The sequence below is a fragment of the Orycteropus afer genome, unplaced genomic scaffold, assembly GCF_000298275.1.
Source record: "Orycteropus afer afer isolate SDZICR_OR568_19922 unplaced genomic scaffold, OryAfe1.0 scaffold00137, whole genome shotgun sequence".
In the NCBI taxonomy this organism is placed as follows: domain Eukaryota; kingdom Metazoa; phylum Chordata; class Mammalia; order Tubulidentata; family Orycteropodidae; genus Orycteropus; species Orycteropus afer.
Genome location: NW_006921724.1, coordinates 5,857,233 through 5,877,003, shown reverse-complemented (window position 1 = coordinate 5,877,003; position 19,771 = coordinate 5,857,233). Strand labels below are relative to the sequence as shown.

Genomic DNA, 19,771 nt, shown 5'->3' with positions numbered 1-19,771 from the left:
TGGCTTCCAGCCAAGCAAAAGATAGGCATATGAGTTGAACATTTACCTGAGGTAGATACACTCCTTGGAGGGAACAATCATGGGAGAAAGAAGTGCTGCTTATGCACTGGGAGACAGCTCAGGGAGCAGGAGGGCATTGAGGGAAGGACACAGGGAAAAGGTAATTATCAGGAGGAAGTGGGAGGGGAGCTGTTGCATTGTGGTAAATTGTGGTCAATGTCATGAGACAATGTGTATTTAAACTGCTGTATGGAAAGTGAATTTGCTCTGTAAATTTTCACCCAAATAACAATTAAGAAAAAAAAAAAAAAAAAAACTTGGGGAAAAAAAAAAGAATGAAAAAGCAATAAATAAATAAATAAAGCAATAAATAAATAAATAAAGCAATAAATAAAGATATTTCCAGACAAAAGCAAACTAAAATAACTCATTTCCACCAGATCTGCACTACAAATAATGGGAAGGACTAAAGGAAGTTCTTTAGCTAAAGGAAAATGACACCAGACGGAAACGTAATTCTTCAGAAAGAATGAAGAACAACAGAAATTTAAAATGTTGTGTAAACATAAAGCATTATTTTTTTGTCCTTTTACTTTCCCTAAAATACATGTTGTTGTTGTTGTTGTTATATGCCATCGAGTCGGCCCCGACTCATAGCGACCCCTCCTTGGGTTTCCGAGGCAGTATCACTACAGAAGTAGGATTGCCCAACCTTCCTTCCGAGGAGTGGCTGGTGGGTTTGAACCGCCAGCCATCTGGTTAGCAGCCAAGTGTCTTAGCCACTATGCTACCAGAGCTCCCCCTACCCTAAAATACATAGGACTGTTTAATGCAAAAAAATATTATATAGTGAAAAAGAGTTGATGATGTATGTAGATATAAAAAATGATAAGTAAAGCACAAGGGATGGGGAGCAGTAAATGAATACACATGGTTGCAATGCCCTACATATTATATAGATATAATTATATATGGGAGCTCTGGTAGCATAGTGGCTAAGGCACTTGACTGCTAACCAGAAGGCTGGAGGTTCAAACCCACCAGCCACTCCTCAGAAGGAAGATGGGGCAATCTACTTCCATAGTGATACTGCCTCGGAAACCCAAGGAGGGGTTGCTATGAGTCGGGTCCGACTTGATGGCACAAAACAACAACAACAACAACATAATTATATATATTAATGCTAACCAAAAAAACAAACCCACTGCCATCAAACTGATTCCAACTCACAGCAACCCCCATTGGTTTCCAAGGTAAAGCTTTAACAAGTAAAATCCATCTTCCTTCCACAGAGCAGCTGGTGGGTTTGGTTTGAACCACCAGCCTTCTGGTTAGCAGTCAAATATTTCAGGCACTGTGCCACCAGGGCTCCTATTAACTCTAACAGCACTGTGAAATTTTAAGGATATATATTGTAATCCCTACAGGAACACTACAAAAATGATGCAAAGGGATACAGCTAAAAAGCCAATAAACCTGCTGCCATCATATCAATTCTGACTCACGGAGACCATATGGGACAAAGCAGAACTGCCCCACAGGGTTTCCAAGGCTGTAATCTTTATGGAAGCAGACTGCCTCACCCTTCTCCCACAGAGCACTGGTGGGTTCAAATCACTAAACCTTAGGTTAGAACCCAAATGTCTTATCTACTGCACCATCTGAGCTCCTTAAAAAGCCAATCAATAAGCAATAACATTCACTCACTGTTGCCGAGTAAGTTAAAAAGGAATTCTAAAATATATTCAAATAACCCAAAAGAAAGCAAAAAAAAAAAAAGGAGAGGAAAGTGGAATAAAAAAAAGAAGAAGACACAATAGAAAAAAGAACAAATACTAACATGGCAATCTAAACACAATCATTTCAAGGTTTACTTAAATCTTAATGGACAGTCTGATAACAAAGATTGTCCAAATGAATAAAAGTTCAAGACTCAATTCCATGCTATCTCCAAGAGACATCCTATAAAATTAAAGATGCAGATAAAGTGAAGTAAATGGATGGGGAAAGGATATACCATGCAAAGAGTAAACTTAAGAAGGCTGATGTGGCTTTATTAATTTTAGATATTAGAGATGTCAAGATAAAGAGTACTACCAGCAATAAAAGAAAGACATTTGATGATGACAAAAGGGTCCACCATCAGGAAGCAATAACAATCATAATAAATATGAATATGCCTACTAACCAAGCTTCAAAATACAATAATTCCTTTGGTAGTTCACAGTATACTCAGTATTTTTTGCCAACACTACAGTCCTTTTTCACTATCTAGATTTCACATGCATATGAGGTGATTAAAAAGACCATGGGTTGGGTCTTTATTCAACATAATGATTTCTTTGCTTTTTAATGTTGTGATCCATAAGGCTTTCACTGGCTAATTTTCAGTATATCACCAGGCCTTCCTGCCAGTCTTGTTTAGCCTGGAAGCTCCCCTGAAACCTGTCTACCATGGTAGACCCTGCTCATATTTGAAATAGCAGTGGCATAGCTTCTAGCATCACAGCAACACAGAAGCTACCACAGTGTTGCTGAAGCCGGGTGGAGTCAAAGTTCAGCTCACATCCCTGGTTAAAGGCAGATAAGTAAATACAGTAACTCAGTTCCTTAAGAACCGAATGGAATAAAGGGTCAGTTACACATTGTCTCCATTGTCTCCCCTAGAAACAGGTGATAAGTATGTTAATGTGTTTCAGGAGACAACTTGAAGGGAGACAACTTGAACAGTGACCTTGGCCCATGGACATGTGCAGTGAGACAAACAGGAACAAAGTTGCAGGGAACTGACATTCTCCCCTCTACCTAAGCCCCATCAGCTGATGACAGGAAGCTAGTGTGACTCATCCAGTGCACTGCATTAAAAAGTGACTGTCCCTTTAAACCGAGGTGAAGAAAATTTCAGCCAATCCTCAATTAATTCATGCCCAAATTCCTGAAATTTTTATGAATATGTATAACCCCCTCTCTACTGAAACCTACAAAACTGTAATTCGATCTGGATTCGGGGAGTCAGATTTGGGTACAGACCCCTGTCTCTCCTTGCATTGCCACTTTGCAATAAATAATTTTCTCTCCTCTTAATCACTAGGTGTGTAAACTGTTTTGGCCTGACTGCACACCAGGCAGGGACCCATTTGGTCTGATTTCATTGCAAACTGATGGACAGGTGGTAGAGTATATAAGAAAAAAAAAAAAAAAAACTCACTACTGTGGAGTTGGATCTGACTCATAGCAACACTCCTTGAGTTTCCAAGGCAGTATCACCATGGAAGTAGATTCCCCAATCTTTCTTCTGAGGAGTGGCTGGTGGGTTTGAACCACCAGGCTTCTGGTTAGCAGTCAGATGCCTTAGGCACTACCCCACCAGAGCTCCCAGAGTATATACACAGTATAATAAATAATAGTATAGTATACAGATAAGTTTTCCGATTATCAGATTATAGCCTGGTTCACTTCTTTCAGCTATTTTGCAACATTGTAAATGGTAAGGAACTGATAGTTATGTAAATGCTGTCCTGACTGGAGTGATTTTAACTGACTTCTTTCCCCCATAGAATGCAAATACCTGGGTGTTGAAAAGGATTAACACCCTCAGCTGCTAGCCAAAAGGCTGGCGGTCTAAGTCTACCTAGAGGTGCCTCAGAAGAAAGGCTTGGTGATCTGCTGAAAAACCAGCCACTGAAAACCCTGTGGAGCACAGTTCTACTGATACATGTGGAGCTGCCATGAGTCGGAGTCAACTTGGCAACAACTGGTTTTGAAAAACCAATTTTGTTTCCGTTTGCAATTCATTTCAACATTTTTTTATTTCATATAAATCTGTCCTGTTTTGACTTTTCTTTTGAACAAGGCATAACATCTTCCTGGTTTCCTCATATTATATGAATAAAATAAAATGCTTTAAGACCTGTTTAAGAAAACATATTGATCCTAAACTCTTAGACTATTACACTATTATATAATCACAAAAAAGTAAGTCTGTTACTTCCTTTAAAAGTCATCTAATGCAATCTTTTATATTATATATGAATTCTCTCTTAAAATTTCCAAACAGTTCACTAAACTCTCCTTTAGAACCCAGTATTTCTTAAAACTTCTGACTAAAAATGAATTTTGAATGAAACAAACTAGTGAACAAGCAAAAAGCAAAATAAGGTCTCCTTTTCAGTAAGAAGAACTAGGGCAGGCATATCAATCCATCAGCCTGCCTGATGACAGCCATTTCTCAGAGGTTCTGCCACCTAGCCTGTCTCCCCACACAAATCCACTAGCCACTGGCATTCTATCAGAATTTCTCTTGAGCACTGTACTAGACAAAAACCAAATCAAACTCACTGCCACTGAGTTGGATCCAACTCATAGAGACCCCTCCTTAGGTTTCCAAGGAGGTATCACTATGGAAGTAGATTGCCCAGTCTTCCTTCCGAGGAGTGGCTGTGGGTTTGAACCTCCAGACTTCTGGTTAGCAGGCAGATGCCTTAGGCACTACACCACCAAATGTTTAACAATTGGCTCTCCAGGAAAAAAAAAAAAAAGCCCTGATCAATAGGGCATACCAATTTCCATGGTTTAAATATACTCTCACCATGACTAACTTCAAGCACCAGCACTGCCACTAATTGTAAGCTGGGAAGAGATGCATACAGTCAACTCTCACCAGTCAGTATGTGATGGTTCCAGCACACCACTGCAGCTTGCAACAGTTTGGAAAATGGTTGCACCTCGTCAGATGGTATTAAGGGCAGACCTGAAGGTCAAGTAGACCAGAGGCTGGCATTCCTTGTGAGTCCTGTGTATGCCAACAAATCGGCACTGAAAGCCGGAGAATAAAGCAGATATGCAAAAAGAAGCAAGATGAAAATCCATGAGGGGCTCCTCCTATTTTCCAGTTCCTGTGAGGGCAAAGCTCAGCCATGCTAATTGCAATTGGGAACATTGAGAATCCTTTATATCTTCACCCCGCCCTACCCCATCCCTTCTCTTTAGATGTTCCTTGCAACAAACAACATTGCCTAAGAGAACAAAAAATTTCTAAAAGCAATAATGCTGCTTATGATGCTTAATATCATTTTACAAACGTACGTTTCCTACATAAATTGTTGAGTGTCTATTTTTAGCTTGAGCAAGATTAATTTCCTTGCTGACATTTCTCCACAATGTTGTTTACCACAAAATGACACTGTGACAAATAATATCATTTCCATAAATCATCAAGGACTTCTCCTCCCAAAAGGTACTTGGAAGTACTTTCCCCTTGTGTATGCACATAAACACCTATAAACCCAAGCAATGCTGACACCACCAAAGGGTCTAGCACAGACTGTGCTCCTAATGAATGGTACATCTTTGTGCAAATCATTTAAGCCCCTTGAGCTTCAAGTTTGTCGTCTGTAAACAGAAAAATCTGAGCTAAATGGTCTCTTAGGTCTTCAATTATGTAATGAAATAAATTTCATACAATATGACAGTAACTAAGCACAAACCTCAGGTGGTGCAATGGCTAAGCATTCAGCTGCTAACTAAAAGGTTGGCAGTTTGAATCCATCCAACAGCTCCATGGGAGAAAGATCTAGCTATCTGCTCCCATAAAGATTGAAACCCGTTGCCCTCAAGTAGATTTCAACTCATAGTGACCCTCTAGGATCTTATAAGACAGAGCAGAACTGCCCCATAGGGTTTCCAAAGATGGAGATCCAAATTCTTGGAAGCAGACTGCCACAATTCCCGTGGAACAGCTGGTGGGTTCAAATGGCCAATCTTTCAGTTAGCAGCCAAGTGCTTAACCACTGTACCACCGGAGCTCCTCTGTAAATATTATAATATTAGAAACTCTCTGAGGCAGTTCTAGTCTATCACATGGGGTCACTATGGGTTGGAATTGACATGATGTTTATAAAAACTATAACCAACACAAACCAACACAGATCTAAAAACTGAAATTAGACATAACATAATGGGAGAAAGTGAAGGTTAGCAGAGTCTGAACCAGATTTACATGTATTATATAGAGAGATCTCAAAACGTAGCATCAAGTTTTTTAAAAAAGTAAAATCCAGAACATTCCATTTAAAAATATTATACCAATTAGGCATTAAAAGTACAAAACAACACTATAGGTGCAGTGAATTGCTTGATGTGGCCCTTCTAGCCACTGTCCTCCACTTTGTGATGTGTTGTAAATCCTATTATCCATGCCTGTTTGGGGTGGTATGGTAGTTAATGTCAGGTGTCAAATTGGCTGGGCAGCTGGTTGTAGTCATTCAGCAGTTGGCTCTGTGGTGGGATTTACCTTGAGCAACTGAGTAGCTGCTGATTGTTAAAGCCATCCACTTGGGTTATTTCTGTTGATGCAAGACAGGTGGGATATATCTTGCATTCTGCCTTGCTGGAGGGTATAACTCAAATCACCACCCTTAGCTTCCTTGAGGGTATACTTATGAATCTCCTGGGAAGATCTGCCCTCCTCTTGTTCTGGTTCTGTGTTTTGGCTCATCCTCATCTCACCCCTGGATTTGGGACAGCAGCCATCATCTGATCTGCTGATTGAGGTTCGTCAAACCCTGAGAACTGGAAGGATCCTCCAGACCTACTTACAGACCTGGAACTTGGCAACTGCCAGCCTCCAACACCACTCTGTGAAATGATCCCTTGGGTGTCTGTGAGTTCTGTGAGGCGTTACAGTGAAATACAGAACCCTAAGATGGGGGAGATTACTGAGAAGAGGAGGAAGAGTTAATGTCTGAAATGATGGAGTGGCATGGTAATTCGGACATTTGGGACAACTTTAACCTCTGCCTCATGGGGATTGGCCTTGTGCTGATCTTTCTGAGAGAAACTGTACAAGCAATAGGTTTTTTGTGGCAATAAATATATGTTGTTGTTGTTGTTGTTGTTATGTGCCGTCGAGTCAAATATATAGTTTAAAAAAAAAAACTTGGGCAGTACCAAATTCATGATGATAGTGGCCCTCTGAGGAAAGAAGAAAATAGTAATGGGAACCATACATTGCATGATTCATTGATATAAAATGTCCAGAAGAGGTAAAGGAGATTAGTGGTTGCCTAGGGTTGGGGGAATGGTGGGATTGGTGGATGATACCGAAGAGCAGGGTTTCTTTTTGGCATGAAGAAAATGTTCTGGAAGTAGACAGTGGTGATGGTTACCTCTGTGACGGTACTAAAAGCCACTGAATTGGACACTTTAGATGGGTGGATAGTAAATCATACCTTGATAAAGCTGTTTTAAAAAAGACACTATAAAAACATTAAAGAACATGTTTAATTTCAAATTACATAACTAAAGAAGTGGATAAAATGAACTGATTATGTGGAAAGAACTTAATAGATGAATAAGGGATGACATTTCCTTTTCAAGAAGGTTAAGGTCATAGAAAACTACAGGCAATTTCTAATTAATCATGGAAAACTGAACACAGTTACTTCCCTGGCTTCTTCCCAGAACCCCATAACATGGCAGAAAAGATATTAAAAAGGAAAGGATAAACCTAAGAGACAAAATAGAGCAGCTGAAAAGGTTACCACATAAAGAGCATGTCTACAAAACTGTAAGAGCAGGAAAGGGAACAGCTGAGAAATAATAACTGACTTTACCAGAATACTGAGAGCTCCTTACTTACACAAAGAAGGATGTGGGGGACAGAAGAAGGAAATTTAGATTCCCTCCCCATCCCCAGTCTCTGCAGAAGTGAACCAGAGGAAGTCTGTCTCCTAGATATGAAGCCAGCTGAGGTGGGGAGCCATAGTGAACACAAAGGGGTTATGTGAGAATCTACAACAAGAAAGGGAAGATACTCCTATCCCCCTTCCCCATCTGCTCCCAGAATACTGGTGCCAGATTTACTCACACTTCCCACAGATACTTCTCTCTGAAGAAGTTCAACCCAAATCAGCAGTATAAGCCCACAGAACCTGATAATCCAGGGTCCCTAACAAAGTGCCACTAGTGCATCCTGAAATTGTCCTTCAGTGAAGCCCACCACACAGAAAGCCTCAGCCATGGATGCAAGGCGTCCACTCAACTCTTTAGTACCTCATTCTTAAATGGAATCATCAGACATCTGAGAAATACATCTTACATAAAAAGGAGAGCAAACAGAGAATAAGGATACTTAGAGAAAACAGAGAGTGCACAGAGTTGAAGAAAATGTAAAAACAAAACAAAAACTGTATTTAATAAATTCAGAATTAAGAAAAGTAATAAACCCATTGTTTGAACAATTTCTCTCAGAAAGATCAGCACAAGGCCAGTCCCCATGAGGTGGAGATTAAAGATGTCCCAAATGTTCAAACTACTGTGTCACTCCATCATTTCAGACATTAACTCCTCCTCCTCCTCCCAGTAATCTTCCTGTCTTAGGGTTCTGTATTTCACTGTAACACCTCACAGAACTCACAGACACCCAAGGGATCATCTCACATAGTAGCGGTGTGGTTGGCAGGCTGGCGAGTCCCAGGTCTGTGGGTGGGTTTGGAGGATCTTCCCAATTCTCAGGGTTTGATGAACTTCGATCAGCAGATCAGATGATGGCTGATCATCTCACCCAAATTCAGGGTTGAGATGAGGATGAGCCAAAACACAGAATCGGAGCAAGAGGAGGGTGAACCTTCCCAGGAGATTCATAGGTATACCCTCAAGGAAGCTAAGGGTGGTGATTTGAGCTATACCCTCCAGCAAGGCAGGACTCAATATATATCCCACCTGTGTTGCTTCGATAGAAATAACCCAAGTTGATGGCTTTACCAATCAGCAGCTACTCAGTTGCTCAAGGCAAATCCCACCACAGAACCGATGCCAGTCATTATAGGGAATGACTACTACTAGCTGACCAGCCAAGCTGACACCTGACCTTAACTACCATACCACCCCAAACAGGCATGGATAATAAGATTTACAATATATCACAGAATGGAGGACAATGGCTAAAAGGACCACATCAAGCAATTCACCACATCCATATAAAAAGAACTAGAAACATTCAGGGAAAATAAAAAGAGCTCTCAAGAAGTGGAAATATGATAGCAGAAATGAAAACAAAAATCGATGGAAGGTAAACTTGAGGAAACATAGAAAGTAGAACAAAAAGACAAAAGCATGACAACTCTGACTGAGATCACAACAGAAGGTCCCAGACAGAGCAGGAGAAAAATGTAAAACAAAAAATCAAACTCACAAAAAAGACCAGACTTCCTGGATGACAGAGACTGAAGGAACCGCTAAGACTATGACCCTATGATACCCTTCTGACCTGGAACTGAAGCCATTCCCAGAGGCCAACTTTCAGCCAAACAATTGGCCCATAAAATGAACAATAACACCCAAGAGAGGAACATGTTCCTTAGAACAATCAATTATATGAGATCAAAGGATAACATTTGCTCAAAAGTAAAGATGAGAAAAGAGGAAGTAGTAAAAAATCCAGAAGAAAGGAAACAAAGACCCAAGGTGGAAATGGGGAAAGTGCTGACACATTGTGGGGAATGCAACCAACGTTATGGAACATGTTATGTACAAACTATCAAATAGGAAATCAATTTATTCTGTATACTATCTTCCAAAGCACAATAAAAAGTTTAAAAAATAAAAAAGACAAAAGCATGGAAAATAAGAGAACAGAGATAAGAACATTGGCAAATTTGTCCAGGAAGTTCAACATTCAAATAAGAGGAATTCTAAAATGAAAAAGAAAATGGAAACTAATAGGAAATGAATTGCCATAACAATTGTACCCCAAACATTTCCCAGGACTGAAGAATGTGACTTTCAAGATTAAAAGGGCCCAGCAAGTACCCAGAACAAATACTGAAAAAAGATGTATGCTAGGCACCTTAGCATCCAACATGTCTCCTTGAGGACTAAGGTGTGCCTGAGACAGGCCATGATATTTCCAATCACCTAGTAAGCATGTGAGAGCTGGACAATAAATAAGGAAGACTGAAGAAGAGTTGATGCTTTTGAATTGTGGTGTTGGCGAAGAATGCTGAAGGTACCATGGACTGCTAAAAGAACTAACAGATCTGTCCTGGAGGAAGTGCAGCCAAAATGCTCCTTGGAAGCGAGGATGGCCAGACTTCGTCTCACCTACTTTGGTCACGTTGTCAGCGGGGACCATTCCCTAGAGAAGGATGTCATGCTTGGTAAGATGGAGGGTCGACGAAAGAGGGGAAGGCCTTCGATGAGATGGATTGACATGGTGGTTGCGACAGTGGGCTCAAGAATAGCAAGGATCATGAAGCTGGCACGGGAGTAGGCGGTGTTTCATTCTGCTGTGCATGGGGTCGCTATGAGTTGGAAGCAACTCGACGGCATCTAACAACAACAACAACAAGATGTCCCAGAAAACGGAAAAACATAAATAGATATATACAAAAGATCAGAAGATAGATTGGCATCAAGTGTCTCAATAACAATCCTGGAAGCTAGAAAAATACAAAGCAACAACTTCTCTATTCTGAGGCAAAAAAACTGCCCAATCTATAATTCTGTACTTAATCAACTACAAAAGAAAGAATGGGAAAATAAACCACTATCTGACACACAAGGTTAGAGGCAGAGCACCAATGTTCTTTGTAATAATACTGGTAGGACTATTTTATCTTTATAATAAAATGTATTTATTAATTTGATAGAAATTAAATTTTTTTTAATAAAACAGTATTTTCAAACCTTCACCTCTACAGCCCATTACTTTTCAACAAGAGTGTCAAGACCACATTGAGGAAAGGAAGGACATTGAAACACATAAGACATAGACAATAGAGGCAAATCATAGTACAACACTGCATTACCACTAACACCAAACACCAGGCTCCAGATAAATACATAGACAGGTGGGAAGATCAGGTAAGGGTAGGCAAACAGGAATATAACATAGACCAAAGATAGATTTGGCTGAAGATAATCTTACATATGCACTTGTGCTACAAAATTAGCCACATACATTACAGAAGCAACAGAAGACAGAGCTGGAGTAACTTCTCAGAGACAACCAAACACCTTGAGAGAGAGAATCACCAGGCCTGCCAACTCAGGACCATAGTCTAGGGGGACTCATGCTCAATTGGCACAACATAGTACATAAAACTCTTGTTCTACAACCTACTTTGGTGAGTAGCAACTGGGGTCTTAAAAGCTTCTGAGCAGCCATCTAAGATGCAACTGAATCAAAGAATGAAGAAAATCAAGGGCATCTGGAAAAAATTAGTCCAAGCATAAGATGGATCCCAAGACCAGAAGAACTAGATGGTGCCAGGCTACCAATGCCAACCACTCAGAAAGAGAACAAAACTGGAGATCCTGGATAGACTGGGAGGAAAAATGTGGAACAAGATTGAAAAACACAAAAATGACCAGAATTACTGGTTGGGTAAAGTCTGGCAGAACCCCCAAGACCATGGCCCTGGGTTACCCTTCAGGCCTAAAAATGGACTCACTCCATGGATTGGCTCTCGGCCTAACAGTAGAAAAACCTACATGCAGAACACCTACCCCAGGGCGATGCACCAACCTACACCCCTTAGAGCAATCAGCCATGAGACACCAGAGGGGCAGCATTCACATAGAGGTAAAGCTGGGCAGACAGGGATGCATAGTTAAGAAAGGTACAGAGAAGGGGTAGTCACAGGGACAGGAGAGGAGGAGAGTTTGTTATGGTTTGAGATGTTAATCAGGGCATGAAATCAAATGTGCACAAACTGTTGAATGTAAAACAAATTGGCTTTGTAAACTTGCACCCAAAACACACAAAAAAATTTTTTTTTTTAAAGAGTGTCAATACCACTCAAAGTGGAAAGATAGTCACTTCAAAAAATGGTGCTGGGTAAACTGGATATCCACACACAAAATATAAAGTTGGACCCTTACCTTACACCATATACAAAAATTAACTCAAAATTAATAGAAGGCCTAAATTTAAGAGGTAAAACTATAAAACTCTTAGAGACTGGGAGAAATTATTTGGAAGTCATAGATCTGATAAAGGTTTGATATTTAGAATATATAAAGAACTCCTATTCTACAACAAAAAGACCAACAACCCAATTTAAAAATGGGTAAATGACTTCAATAGACATTTTTCAAAGAAGATGCAAAAATGGCCAACAAGCACTTGAAAAGATGCTCAACATTATTAGTGACTAGGGAAATTCAAATCAAAACCACAATGAGATACTACACCCAAACCTCATTTATCGACATGGTTAGATTCCAAAGGCCAGGTCAATATGCAAAAATTGGCATTAAGCAAAAATGGAGGATGACTGCATTCATTCACAAAACAGAGGATAATGACATCATTACATAACTGCAAAATTACATTATTATGTAACTGCCAAACCACTGAGACTCATGACCCAGCTAAGCTTAAACATCACAACCAGTGTTACTCGCATCTCACACCTTGATGTTCATTACTGCCAGATGTACATTGTTAATGCACACAATATTTGGATAGTAGATTTTATACTATTACTATAAAAGCAAAATGTCAGATAACAAGGTAGTTGGTAAGTGAGGAATAGGTGTCCTTCACAACCATTGTTGCTGTTGTTATTAGGTACTGTTGAGTCAGTTTCAACTAATAGTGACCCTATCTACAACAGAGTATGACACTGCCCACTTATATGCTATCCCTACAAATGTTACCATGCTTCAGCCCACTGTTGCAGCCACTTGTTGAGGATCTTCCCTTTTATGGTAACCCTCTACTTTACCAAACATGATCCCCTTTCTCCAGGGACTAGTCCCTCCTGATAACATGACCTAAGATGAGAGACAAAGTCTGGCCATTCTCACTTCTAAGGAGCATTCCAGCTGTACTTCTTCCAAGACAGATTTGTTCATTGTTTTGGCAGTCAACAGTATATTCAATATTCTTCCCCAACAACCACAGTTCAAATATATCGATTCTTCTTGGTCTTCCTTATTCATTGCCCAGCTTTCACATTCATATGAGGATGTTGAAAAGACAATGGCTTGGGTCAGGCACACCTTAGCCTTCAAAGTGACATCTTTGCTGTTTATCACTTTAAAGACATCTTTTGCAGCAGATTCACCCAATGTAATACATCATTTGATTTCTTGACTGCTGGATCCAAGTAAAATTAAATCCTTCAAAGTTTAGTCTTTTCTCCATCTATCATGATGTTGTTTATTGGTCCAACTGTGAGGATTTTTGTTTTCTTTATGTTAAGTTGTACTGCATACTGAAGGCTGTAGTCTTTGATCTTCATCAGTAAGTGCTTCAAGTCCTCTTCACTTTCAGCAAACAAGGTTGTGTCATCTGCATAACACAGGTTGTTAACAAATCTTCTTCCAATCCTGATGCTGTGTTCTTCTTCACATAGTCTAGGTTCTTGTATTGTTTGCTCGGCATACAGATAGAATAAGTATGCTGAAAGGATATATCCCTGACACACACTGTCCCTGATTTTAAAATTTGCAATAGCTCCTTGTTCTGTTTGAATGACTGCTTCTTGCTCTATGTACATATAGGTTTCTCAAGAGCACAATTAAGCATTCTGGAATTTTTATTCTTTACAACGTTATCCATAACTTGTTATGATCCACAAAGTCAGATGCCTATGCATAATCAATAAAATACAGATAAACATCTTTTTGGTATTCTTTGCTTTCAGCCAAGATCCATCTGACATCAGCAATGATATCCCTCATTCTACATCCCCTTCTGAATCCAGCTTGAATTTCTGGCAGTTTCCTGTTGATTTACTGCTGCAACCGTTTTTTAATTATTTTAAGCAAAATTTCACTTGCATGTGATATTAATGATGTGGTACCATAATTTCCTCATTCTGTTGGATAACTTTTCTTTACAATGGGCACAAATATGGATCTCCTCCAGCCAGTTGACCAGCTAGCTGTCTTCCAAATTTCTTAGCATAAACAAGTGAGGGCTCTTCCAGTATCACATCTATTTTGTTGAAACATCTCAATGAGTATTCCAATTCTGGATCCTTCTTTTTTTGCCAGTTTCTTCTATGCAGCTTGGACTTCTTCCTTCAATACCATCTCTTCTTGATCATATGCTACCTCCTGAAATGGTTGAATGTCAACTAATTCTTTTTGGTACAGTGACTCTATGTATTCCTTCCATTTTCTTTCATCTTTTTTTGATGTTTCCTGCATCATTCAATATTTTGCCATAGAACCTTTTAATATTGCAACTTGAGGCTTGAGGTTTTTCTTCAGGTCTTTTAGCTTGAGAATGCCTAACATGTTCTTCCCTTTTGATTTTCTAACTCCAGCTCTTTGCACATTTCATTATAATGCTTTACTTTGACTTCTCAAGCCACCCTTTAAAATCTTCTGTTCAACTCTCTTATTTCATCATTTCTTCCATTCACTTTAGCTATGCTCCATTTAAGAGCAAGTTTTAAAGTCTCTTCTGACATCCATTCTGGTTTTTTCTTTCTTTATTGTCTTTTTAATGATTTTTTTTCTTCATGTATGACATTCTTGATGTCATCCCACAACTCATCTGGTCTTCAGTCACTGAGTTTAATGCATCAAATCTATTTTCTTCAGATGGTCTCTAAACTCAGGTAGGATATAATTAAGGTTGTATTTTGGCTATCATGGACTTGTTTTAATTTTCTTCAGCTTCAACTTAAACTTGCATAGGAGCAATTGATGTTCTGTTCTACAATCAGCCCCTTGTTTTTACTGAGGACACTGAGCTTCACTATTTCTTCTTTCCATAAGATGCAGTCAATTTGATTCCTATGTATTCAATGTGGCGAGGTTCACATCTATAGTTGCCATTTATATTGTTGAAAAAAAGTATTTGCAATAAATAAGTTGTTGTTGTTGTTGTGCACCATCAAGTCGGACCCAACTCATAGTGACCCCTCTTTGAGTTTCCGAGGTGGTATCACTATGGCTGGTGGGTTTGAACTGCCAGCCTTCTGGTTAGCAGTCAAGTGCCTTAGGCACTATGTTGGTCCAACAAAATTCTATCATGTGATCTCCAGTGTCATTTCTACAGCAAGGCCATATTCTTCTTTGTTTACAACCTCTGCATTCCAATCAGCAATAATTATGAATGCATCTTTATTGTATATTAGGTCAATTTCAGATTGCTAAAACTGGTAAAAATAAAACAAAATAAAAACTTCCATTTCTTCATCTTTGGCTTTAGTGGCTAGTGTGTAAATCTGAATAATAACAGTATTAACTGGTCTTTCTTGTAGGCATATGGATGTTATCTTATCACTGACAGCATTCTATTTCAGAATAGGTCTTGAGATGTTCTTTTTGATGATGAATGTGATGCCATTCATCTTCAGTTTGTCATTCCTAGCATAAAAGACCATATAATTGTCTGATTCAAAATGGCCAGTCCCAGTCCACTTCAGTTCACTAATGCTTAGGATATCGATCTTTATGCAACCTATTTCATTATTTATAACTTCCAATTTTCCTATATTTATACTTTATACATTCTAAATTCCAATTATTAATGGACCACTCATCTGTCAGTATGTCACACTGTGGTAGCTTGTGTGTTACTGTGATGCTGGAAGCTATGCCACCGGTATTTCAAATACAGCAGGGTCATCCAGGGTGTATAGGTTTCAACAGAGAAGACAGATTAAGATTAATCTGGTTTCAACCAGATTAAGACAGACTAGGAAGAAGGAAGAGGTGATCCACTTCTGAAAATATTAGTCACTGAAAACCTTATAAGTAGCAGTGTAACACTGTCTGATATTGTACTGGAAGGTGAGCCCCTCAATTTGGAAGGCAATGAAAACATGACTGGGGAACAGTTGCCTCCTCAAAGAAGATTAATAATGTGCATGGAGTAAAGCTTTCAGGATTTTCATTTGCTGATATGGCATGACTCAAAAGGAGAAGAAACAGCAGCAAACATCCATGAATAACCAGAAGGTGGAATGTACAAAGTATGACTCACAACCACTAGGATGACTATAATTGAAAAAACAGAAAATAACTAATGTTGACAAAAATATAGGGAAGTTGGGACCCTTATACATTGCTGGTGGAATACAAAATGGTACCACTGCTGTGGAAAACAGCTTGACAGTTCCTCAAAAAAATTAAACATAAAACTACCTTATGACCCAGCACTTCCACTCCTAGATATATACCCAAAAGACTTGAAACCAAGGACTCAAACAGATACTTACACACCAATATTCACTGCATTATTCACAATAGCCAAAACGCAGAAGCAACCCAAGTGTTCTTAACAGATGAGTGGATACACAAAAGTGGTACATACATACAATGGAATAGTACTCAGCCATAAAAGAAATGAAGTCCTATTACATGCTACAATATGGATGAACATTTGAAAACATTGTGCTGAATGAAACAAAAGGAAAAATATTGTATGGTTCCACTTATGAAACATATCTAGAATAGGCAAATGTATAGAAACTTAAGTTTATCAGTGGTTATCAACAATAAGAGGGAGAAAGGGGGAAAGAAAGACTCATGGCTTAGGGGATACTGAACTTTTATTAAGGGTGATAAAAACATTAGAAAAATGATAATGATGATGGTTGCAAAACATATTTGAATACTATTAATGTCAGTGAATTATCCATGTGATGAATGCTGAAATGGCAAATGTTTCCTTACATATATTTTATCACAAAAAAAAGCATACAAGTAAAAAATGTATATCACACAAAAATCTGTGCATGAATATTTATAGCAATTTATTCATGATAGCTAAAAACTATAAACAACCCAGATATCCTTCAGTGGGTTAATGGTTAATGAAATGAAACATCATTTAGCAATAAAAAGGAATTAACTACTGATATAGTTAATATATATATACTGCATTCCCAACAACCTGGATATATCTCCAAAGAATTATGCTGAGAGCATTACATTCTTGATATGCCAAAATTAAAGAAATGAAGGGTAGATTAGTGGCTTCCAAAGAGTGAGAAGGAACTGGGTGTAGTTATAAAAGGGCAAGATGAGGAATTCTTTTGGAGATGGAAATGTTCTATACCTTAACTATATTAATGTCAAAATCCTGATTGTGATACTGTACTATAGATTTGCCAGATGTTACCATTCAGGAAAACTGAGTAAAGAATGCACACGATCTCTCTATATCAATTCATACAACTGCATGAGAATCTAAAATTATGTCAAAATTAAAGTTTAAAACAAGCACATGAGACACTACTTCACACCCACTGGGATGGCTATAATCAGAAAATGAAAAACAGCAAGTGTTGACAAGGATGTAGAGAAACTGGAACCCTTATACATTGCTGGTGAAAATGTAAAATGATACAGTTGCTGTGGAAACAGTTTGGCAGTTCTTCAAAAAGTTAAAAGAGAATTTATCATATGACCCAACAATTCCACTCTTAGGTATATACCCAAAAGAAAGGAAAACATAGGTTCTCACTTGTATATGAATGTTCATAGTAGTATTATTTGTAATAGTCAAGAAGTAAAAACAAGCTACATATCCATCAACTGATGAATAGATAAACAAAATATACATAGAATGCAATATTATTCAGCAATGAAAAGGAATGAAAAAAAGAAATGAAGAATTAATACATACTATAACATGGATGAGGAGCTCTGGTAGCATAGTGGCTAAAGCACTTGACTGCTAACCAGAGGCTGGCGGTTCAAACCCACCAGCCACTCCTCAGAAGGAAGGTTGGGCAATCCTACTTCTGTAGTGATACTGCCAAGTTTATAAACATTATGCTAAATCAAAACAATGATACATCATCTCACACCAGCACTAATAGCAAAGTTCAAAAAAATAGGAAACAACAAATGCTGATGAGGCTGTGGAGAGACAAGAACCCTTAGACACTGCTGGTGGTACATTAAAATTATGCAACCACTGTGGAGAATAGTACAGCACTTTCTTAAAAAACTGGAAATAGAAATATCATATGATCCAGTAATCCCACTATTAGGTATATATCCCAGAGAAACAAGAGCCATGACAATGAACAGATATTTGCATACCCATGTTCATCGCAGCTCTATTCACAATAGCAAAAAGATGGAAATAACCTAAATGCCCATCAACAGAGGAATGGATCAACAAACTGTGGTATATAAACACAATGGAATACTATGCAGTTTTAAAGAACAATGATTGATCTGCAAAACATCTCATAACATGGATGAATTTAGAACCCATTATGCTAAGTGAAGTTAGTCAATCATAAAAGGACAAATATTGTTATGAGACCACTATTGTAAAAAGTCAAGAAAAGGGTTTCACATAAAAAGAAATATTCTTTGATGGTTACCAGGGGTGGGTAGGAGTGTAGCTGCAGAGTTATAGTTGTACATTGTGTCTAGCTTATTTCACTTCACATAGTTCACATAAATGTTCACTCCTGAACATTTATCCCACAGAAACAAAAATATATATTCGTACTGTATATCTATGGATATACCACACTGGGTATATTCACATTTTGGGATAAGTTCTCATCTATCTTTATATATGAAGAACTTATCCCAAAATCCCAAAAGAAATACTCCAAAAGAAAGAACACTATTTCGTGGCATTAATCACTACTGAGTTACTTATAATTAAAAAAAAAAAAAAAAAAGTGTGAACAACCTAATATCCAAAAATATAAATATAGTAAACAAAATCATGGTACATCAACTTGATAGAGTATTATACAAATTATTTAAACAACAATGCATAAATAAGTTTATGATTCAATAAGAAAAAAATACTGTATGATTCTACTTACATACACTGTTCTCGTTATCTAGTGCTGCTCTGACAGAAATATACCACAAATGGGATGGCCTTAACAAACAGGAGTTTATTCTTACAATTTGGAGGCTTTAAGTCCAAGTTCAAAGTGCCAGGCTCTAGGAGCTGTGTGAAAGCCCCTCAACCTTGAGGTCCAGCTCTGCCTCCTGCTCCCAGCCCACTGAAGCTAGAGGCTTTTCTTCACTCAGACAGCTGCTGCTGCTGAGGCTGACAAGGCCCGAGGTTGACAAGTCAAAAGGCACAGTCCCGATGTTACTAAACCACATGGCAGGCCATTGACTTAAGTCCATTATAAGTCCCAAGGTTGGCAGAACATAGCAGGCTACTGAACAACGACAGGGCCATACGCAGGGTACAAGCGTGCCATAGGCTAGAGATCATTCCCAAGGCTTCTCCTTATATACAGGAAGCAGACCACATCCCAAAGGCAGCTACTCAGCTGCCTGTGGTAGATCCCACCACGGAATTGATTGCCAGTCTCCTCATGGGGAATAACTACCACCAGCCGCCCAGCCACTCAACCAGGCCCAGCCAAGTTGACACACAAACATAACCACCACATACACTACCTAGAACAGATAAATGCATAGAGTAGATTAGAGGTTACCAAGGCCTGGGGGGCAGGGGGGAATAAGGGGTTATTTCTTAGTAAGTACAGAGTTTCTGTTTGGGGTGATTGAAATAAATTTTGGAAATAGTAGAGGTGGTAGCAAAACACTGTGAATGTAATTAATACCACTGAATTGTAAGTTAAAAATGGTTAAAGTGGCAAACTTTGTTATATATATTTTGACACAACAAAAAAATATACATTGAGTGAAATGAAAACATAAACATTGAGTGACTAAAAATGCATTAAGACAGAAATTATGTAACCACACCCATGTTGTTGTTGTTGTTGTTGTTTGCCGTCGAGTCGGCCCCGACTCATAGCGACCCCTCCTTGGGTTTCCGAGGCAGTATCACTACGGAAGT

The 19,771-nt window shown here is 38.7% G+C and overlaps 1 protein-coding gene across 1 annotated transcript in view; it reads right to left on the bottom strand.

Annotated features, from left to right (window-relative positions):
• Positions 1 to 19,771, bottom strand: part of LOC103200969 (SH3 domain-binding glutamic acid-rich protein) — a 96,038-nt gene that overhangs the window by 28,170 nt on the left and 48,097 nt on the right. The gene's annotated exons all lie outside the window — the stretch shown is intronic.